This window comes from Triticum aestivum, chromosome 4B, assembly GCF_018294505.1.
Source record: "Triticum aestivum cultivar Chinese Spring chromosome 4B, IWGSC CS RefSeq v2.1, whole genome shotgun sequence".
NCBI classification, from domain to species: Eukaryota; Viridiplantae; Streptophyta; class Magnoliopsida; order Poales; family Poaceae; genus Triticum; species Triticum aestivum.
In genome coordinates, this window is record NC_057804.1 from 272,761,351 (window position 1) to 272,769,835 (window position 8,485).

An 8,485-nucleotide genomic window follows, 5' to 3' on the forward strand; every position below is an offset into this window, starting at 1 on the left:
ACTAGCCCCACCACACAGGACCTGCACTCCGGCAAAAGGTATGCCGATTTCAGTTGCCATAGCACCAGCCGTACCACAGAAAAATCCCACTCCAGCAAAAAGTACAGCAAGTCCACCGGCCGGAGACCTATCCCAACTGCAGAGACAGCCAATTCCTGCAGATTGGAACCCCATTCCAGTTATTCCCAGTATAAAAGACAATGCTTTCAATGTTGTTAGGGACTAAGTGCATATATTCCCATCATGGGAAGATTATAGTGAAGACAAACACCATTTTCACATCTTCCTATCCCACTTACGTGTAAGTGTTATTATTCATGGTGATTATTTTCCTGTTTTCTGCTGATTGAACACATCAATGATTTACATTACATTGTTATAAGTAGGCGAGGGTCAATCTGGATAGTCATGACGAGCAAAGCTTTCTTGCACTTTTCAAGGAAGCATTGCAGCAGTATCGGTGTTACCTGAGGAAATCACACTTTGATGGCAAGTCTATAAACGAATTTCCTGTGAAGTCTCCTATGCTAAATTTAGAAGACAATGAATGGAAAAATGTTGTTATGCACTGGTCTTGTTCTGAGGATGAGGTACTGTCTATGACATCGCATGACAATTTGAACTTCTACTTTTCCGCATGTGCCTTACGGATCTTTTTTGCAGGAAATCTGCTCGAAAAAGGATTCCGGTTTGAAAAGAGTGACAGGATATCGCAAATATGATGCCCGCTTCTTTGCTCTTTTTAGTACTTGTTGTCCTGTATCACTGTACTTGCATACATACCTGGTTCATTATGTGACAGCAGTATGCATGATAGCTTGCTTATCAATTGTTCGCTCCAAATTATCTGATCTGTATGAATGGTTACATTAGTGTAGAATATATCCAATGCCACTGAAATTTTTTAGCTCTGCATTGTTCTTGTAAGTACCTGTTTTCCTTTATCAGTGTACTTATATTGACAGGTAGTTATTCATGTACAATCACTCTGCAGCTTATTTTCCTTTGCCCTCCATTTTCTACACATAAGATCTATATTTACTCTTACCATAAGGTTGGATAACACCGATGGTACTGAAGAAGTTTAGCTCTCCATTGCTCTTGGCTGTACCTTTTGCCTGTATCGTTATACTTACATTTATAGCTACTTGGTTATGTAGCATCACTCTTCATCTTATCTTAAATATTCTCCATTTTTTCTTATATTGTCACATATGTATTTACTCTTAACAAAATGTAGAATAAAGGCAATGCTTATGAAGAAGATTTTGTGGTAAACTTCTTGAATTGCCCCCCCCCCCATCAGAATGGACAAGGGTTTTATAGAGCCTGCATTCACCAATAATGTAAATTTGTCCTTCTCAAGCCTTCAAACTTTGTTGTGTATATTTGGTTAGGCATGACTGCAACAGCTGTTTATTTTTGGTGTTTGCATCAAATTGCATGTTTAAAGTTTATTATGTAGTTCATAAACAAAAGTTTGTCCTTCTCAATTTAAGTTTTCGGTTGTACAACCAAGTTCCTTCTTCATGTCATCTAAATTAAACTATACAGAGCAAGTGATCTTATTTTTCCACTCTGAAATGGGATAAATTGACAGCACACTAACCATTAATACTTATGAGTTCTTGATCTGTAATCCAGTGGTGTCGTGAAGCTGCCAACTCCTTCACAATGTCATTTCCTGCCATATCTTGACCTGAACAATACCATATTGTGTTAATGCTATTTTAAATTGTGTCACTTTATTCGCCAGTAAGAAATGTGATGAATTGTCAGCACTGATACTTATATGTGCAAAACATGTCATATGTCTTCTTGTTTATCTTTCAGAGTGAGGAGGATATAAGTGTCAAACAAGTGCAGTCTCATCATCTTGCTCAGCTGCTTGCGCTACAGCTCCCGAGCAGGGCTAACCTTTCTTGAACTCTATTGAAGTGCTATCGGTTTTGTATATTATTTTGTCGGCGTGTTTAAATGCACTAGTGGCGATCTTTGATGCCCAGTGTATGTAATCTGCTATCTGCTTGTGCTTTATTATCATAGTGGCGAACTTTGATACCCAGTGGATATAATATGCCGTAATTTCTTTATTGTATAGTCTAGGTTTTTTTATTATTCACGATGCTACAATTATTTTACTGTATATATTTCCTGTCCTCGCAGTAAACCGGCCAAACCGTAAAATTACGGTACATAATTGGGTCGTCATGCAAATCACTATGTATGATCCGCATCATGGGCCCCATCATCTTGGTCCATTAACAGGCCTAAATGTAAACTGGCCCACTAGTAGATTCGGTCCTTTAATAGGCCGAGTAAAACGTCGCTCTTATTTTCCCAAGAAAACTCGATGGGCTTTTAGGAGGCTGAAAAGTATGTTGGGCCTAAAACGTGCCAAACAGCTCACGGGCCGGCAGCAGGCCGAAATACACCCCGGCCCATGATTGTGCCAATCAAATCATGGGCTTATAAAAGGCCAAAATTGTCTTGGTCCTTGTTTGGCCCAATCAGATTATCGGCTGTGAGCAGGCCAGATGCAAACGGGGTCGTAGTTAGGCCCAACTATATGACGGGCTTTTAACAGGCCGAAATATATATAGGGCCGAAATGTTAAACAGGCCTTTAACATGTCGAAACTAATATTAGGTTGAATTACTAAATGGTCGTTTATCAAGTGGTCCCAAAAGCATAGCGTCCAGTTGACGAGCCGAATCTGATATGGGCCATAATTTAGCCCAAAGCCTCTCAAAGGGTTGGACCTAATCTGGGTCGTAATTTGGCCCAGAACGTGGTAGGATTTTAACGGGTCGGATCTCATATGGGCCTTTATTAGGCCCGAAACATGGCAGGCTGTTAATGGACCGGATCAAATATGGGCCGGGATTTGGCGCAAAACATGGCAGCCTGTTAATGGGCCGGCCTACTAGTGTCATCAAAATATTTTGGGCCTTCAACTGGGCCGGCCCATTATGGTCGGCGGCATCACGTGGGCCTTTAGTTGGGCCTGCCCTGTCGGGGGTTGGGTGCGACATATGCCAAAGGATGGCTTATCATGGTGGGAGCGAGTAGAACATTGTAAGTGCATCTAGTGCCACCCCTAGTTTGGTTTTGGGGTATTGACGACAAACGTGGTTGAGGGACTAATGTGTTCGTGAGAATTGCAGGATAACACAGGTAGTAGTCCCTCTTTGATTCTGTTTACCTACCGGAGATGACCCCTAAAAATGTATGAAGACATTGAAGATAATGGTGGTACGTGAAGATATTCACATTGAAGACTATGACAGAAGAAGACATTGAGTGAAGACTATGGAGCGCGAAGACTTAGTAGTTTCGTTGTTTCTTTTCTTCTTTGTTGAGTCATAGGAACCACCGCACTGTTAAGTGGGGTCCAAGTGAACAAAGTCAGAGTGACTGATAGTGATGCTCAACCAAATTCCTATGTCTTCAAGCGAAGACAATGGGAGCAAATCTTATCCAGAGTAGGATAAGTCAGCTTTACTTGTAGCCCAAGTCAAGCTGTCGCTTGTGTTTGAAATCTGACCGTTGTGACACGTGTCAGTTCCTTAGTGACCCAGGGTCATTTCGGACAAATCAGGTCGGGTTGCCCAGTGGCTATAAATAGCCCACCCCCTACACCATAAATTGGTGGCTGCTCAGAGTTAGTGCACGGCTTTTGTCGTTGAGAGCAACCCACCTCCGAAGAGTTTGAGAGAGAAATCTTTGTGAGCACAAAGCCCAAAACACCCAGAGCCCAGAGAGTGTTTGGCATCACTGAAGTCTTTTTGTCTGCGTGACCTAAAGACTTGTTACACTTGAGCACTGTGAATCCTCCAGCCGGTTAGGCGTCGCGTTCTGAGCATCCAAGAGTAATTGTGGATTGTCGGTGAACAAAGTCTGTGAAGGTTTGGAAGTCTACCTTGAAGACTTACCAGAGTGATTGGGCGAGGAATGTGTGTCCTTAACTCAAGGGGAATAAGGTGAAGACACGGTCTTCTGAGTTCAATCTCAGCCTCCCTAACCAGATGTATAGTTGTCACAGCAACTAGAACTGGTCGAACAAATCCTTGTCTTCACAACGCACTGGTTCTATCTCTTACTCTCCTTTCTTACAGTTCGTCTTTGCGAAGTCATTGCCTGATTGCTATGCCTGTTTGACTTCACTGTGTGACTACTCGTTCTGATTGGCTTCATACTCTCTTCCATCCTGATCCTACTACCTAGCTGCTATATGTCATCATGCTTTAGATTCATACTTGTCAGACTATGGCTTGTCTAGTGTAGTTCATCTTCCGCTGCATGTTTATAGGTCCTGATTTCGTGTTTGTCTTCGAAACTTTCATGTTTTGAAGACTTTCATAAAAATCGCCTATTCACCCCCCTCTAGTCGATAACTAGCACTTTCAATTGGTATCAGAGCAAGGTACTCCCTTGTTCTGTGTGATTCGGTTTAACCACCTAGAGTTTCAGCTATGTCGACTACAGGATTGAGGAACGTATCTTGCCCTACCTTTGACGGTCATGAGTATCCTCGGTGGAAGGCCATGATGAAGAAGCGACTCATGGCTATGGACAGCGGACTGTGGACCGTCACTGAGACTGGACTTACCGATCTATGCAAGATGGCGGAGGCTGATGACATTCGCAAGTACACTCTACTGAACCTCACGGTGAAGGATGTCATCTGCTCCTGTTTGTCCCGAAATCAGTTCAGGAATGTCATGCACCTCAATCACGCGAAGCTAATCTGGGACCGACTTTCTGAGGTCTATGAAGGTCATCGTACTCGTCATGATCCTTGGTTTGAGGATTACAAGGAGTCTCTTAAAGAGATGACGTTTGCACCTGAATCGCCATCATCGTCACCATGCCTCATGGCAGGGGGTGCTAAGGTAACTGAATGCTACCTTTCTGAATCTAGTGATGATGAATCAGGTGATGAATTTGGCCCTAGCTATGTCAAACTTGCTTCCCTTGCCACTAAACAGCAAAGAGCCTTGGAAAAAGTTCAAAACATGCTTAGTAAGAGCGATGATATGTTGGGTGAAGAAATGGATCAGTCAAAAGCATTGGCTGAGAGTCTTCAGAGACTTCATTCCAAGTTTGACGCCCTTCAAGATCAACATAATGCTCTCTTGTCTGATCACGAGAAGCTTTCTTCTAAATGTCTTCAAAGAAAGCAAGATCTTGAAAAGTTAAGAGTGGATTATGAAGATCTTCAGAAGGAGCACGATTCATTACTTGCTCAACAAATTAGCGTTACACAGGAAGAATTTGTTCCTCCATGTCTGAAGTGCATTGAACGTGAAACTATCAATTACTCATATGAATGTTCAAATGCCTCAAATACTACAAATTCTTCATATGTCTCTGTTGTCACTAATTCCTCATCTGAGGACAATGCAAGTATCACTGATGATGCAGGGCTGAAGGAATTGTACATGACAGGCATGTATAAAAGCCTCAAAGGGCATCAGACATTATGTGATGTCCTCAAAAAGCATATTCTGAATCGAAACCCTAGAAAAGAGGGTATTGGGTTCGAGAGGAAAATGAATGTTGATGGGTCGTACTAGAAGCCTGAGAAGTACCCCAAAACCATATGGGTTGCTGCAAAGGAACCTTCAGTAGATCCATCCTCCTTATCTGGTTTCACTTGCACTAACCCTATTATCATTGATGAATCCTTTGATGCAAACTATAAACTATTTAAGAATCAGAATGGTGAAGTGTTTGCCAGGTATTGGTACTAACTGCAGGAATGGACCACCTATGAAGAAGATCTGGGTACCTAAGCAGTGTATTGAGAACCTTCCTGTGAATGTCATCATGACACCACCAAGGAGCAAGACAAACCCCAGACCTATCGCTTCATATGGCCCAAAGGCTTCATACAGATACAGGACTCACCTGAGTCACCCTAACGCCAATGTTTTGCAGGGAAACCATACTCAGACTTATGAATATGAGCATGTGTCTTCAAACCGCTATGTTCATAGAACTAAGAACTTTTCTGCTTATTCATATGAGTATCATGCTTCTCCTGCAAGGCTATTTGCTAGTGTTCTAAAGCCAAAATTCTCAGATGCTGCACTTAGACTCATTGCTTCTAAGCCACCCCTGAAGATGTGGGTGGTGAAGAAGAATTAACTTTCTGTTGCAGTGTAAGGTCTCCAGCCTGAAATCAAAGGCGTCCGATGCTATTGCTGGGGACCTAAAACACATTGTGGGACGCAAGTTAAAATGCCCAAATGATTTTACTATGTATTTCACATCTGAGTCGCTTGCCAGTCATAATATGAGTCCTAACCATGATCTAAGCTTTGATAATCCGCTTGTGCGTCAAATGCTTATGCTTCACAACACTCTTTGTGAAGCCTATCCTCCTAATTGCACTGTAGGGAACGACACCTCGTACGACAGAATGGATTATGGACAGCGGATGCACTAACCACATGACTGGTGATCGAAGTCTTCTCATGGACTCAACCTTACATCCATGTGATAAAAGTCACATCACATTCGCTGACGCTGGTAAAAGCAAGGTATTGGGACTAGGTAGAGTTGCAATCTCAAGGGATCAGCACATGGACAAAGTGATGCTTGTTGAATCCCTTGGTTTCAACTTAATGTCTGTCTCAATGCTTTGTGACTTAAACATGATTGTGCTGTTTGGAAAATATCGTTGCCTTGTACTAATGGAATCTGACAAGTCCCTAGTCTTTGAAGGGTACAGGAAAGATGATCTGTACATGGTAGATTTCTCAGCAGGACCACAGATGGCCGTATGTCTTCTCACCAAGTCTTCAGAGTGCTGGCTCTGGCATCGGAGGCTAGGGCATGCAGGCATGAGGAACCTACACACTCTTGCTAAGAAGAAGCACATCATAGGCATCGAAGACGTCAAGTTCAAGAAAGATCATCTATGTGGTGCTTGTGAAGCTGGGAAGATGACAAGGGCCAAGCATCCCTCGAAGACAATCATGACTACATCTCGACCTTTTGAGTTGCTCCACATGGACTTGTTTGGTCCCACTCACTACTCTACTCTCAATGCTACTGCTTGTCTCTATTGTTTCGTTATTGTTGATGATTATTCAAGATACACTTGGGTGGACATAATTCTCTTCAAGACTGAAGTGCAGGATGTCTTCAGACGCTTCGCCAACCGCGCCATGAACAACTATGGCGTCAATATTAAGCACATTAGGAGTGATAACGGCTCAGAATTCAAGAACACATGCCTCGACCTCTATCTTGACACCTTAGGTATCACTCATGAGTTTTCTGCCCCTTACACACCTCAGCAGAATGGCATCATGGAGCGCAAGAACATAACCCTTATTGAGATGGCTCAGACAATGCTTGACGAATACAAGACTCCAAGAAAATTCTGGCCTGGAGCCATTGATACTGCATGTCATGTCATCAACCGTGTTTATCTTCACAAGCTTCTGAAGAAAACATCCTATGAGCTCCTAACTGGTAAGAAGCCAAATGTAAGCTACTTCAGAGTATTTGGTGCTAGGTGCTGGATCAAGGATCCACATCACACTTCAAAATTTGCACCGAAAGCACATGAAGGTTTATGCTTGGTTATGGAAAGGACTCGCACTCCTACAGAGTCTTCAACCTCTTTCACTATAAAGTGGTTGAAACTGTGGATGTGTGGTTCGATGAAACTAGGCTCGCAAAGAGAGCACCTGCCAAATGTGCTAGATGAAGTACCTGCCAGTGAATCAATCAAGCTAATGGGAACAGGAGAGATCATACCATCAGATGCCCAGCCTGAAGAGGAACTCATTATTTCTGCACCTGATCAACCTGAAGACATTGCTCAGCCTGAAGACAATCCTCCAAATGATGACAATGTTCAGCAGGAGCAAAATCTTCGTCCAATCCATCCTCATGTTGCAAATGAAGTACAAATTGAGAAGATAATTGATAGCATCAATGCACCTGGTCCACTCACTCGTTCAAGAGAAACACAACTAGCAAATTTCTGTGGGCACTTTGCATTTGTCTCAATCTCTGAACCCAAGAAACTTGCTGAAGCCTTCATGGAACCTGAATGGATTCAAGCTATGCAAGAAGAGCTTCAACAGTTTGAGCTGAACAATGTGTGGGAATTAGTCAAGCGTCCTGATCCTCGCAAGCACAACATAATATGCACAAAATGGATATATCGCAACAAACAAGACGAGCATGGTCAAGTAGTCAGAAACAAAGCACGGCTCGTTGCTCAAGGATACACACAAGTTGAAGGAATTGACTTCGATGAAACATTTGCTCCAGTGGCTAGGCTCGGAGCCATTCGCATACTGCTAGCCTACGCAAATCATCATAACATCCTTCTGTATCAAATGGATGTGAAGAGTGCCTTTATCAATGGAAAGATTGAAGAAGAAGTATACATTGCACAACCGCCCGGGTTTGAAGACCCAAAACATCCTGATATGGTATACAAGCTCAACAAGGCACT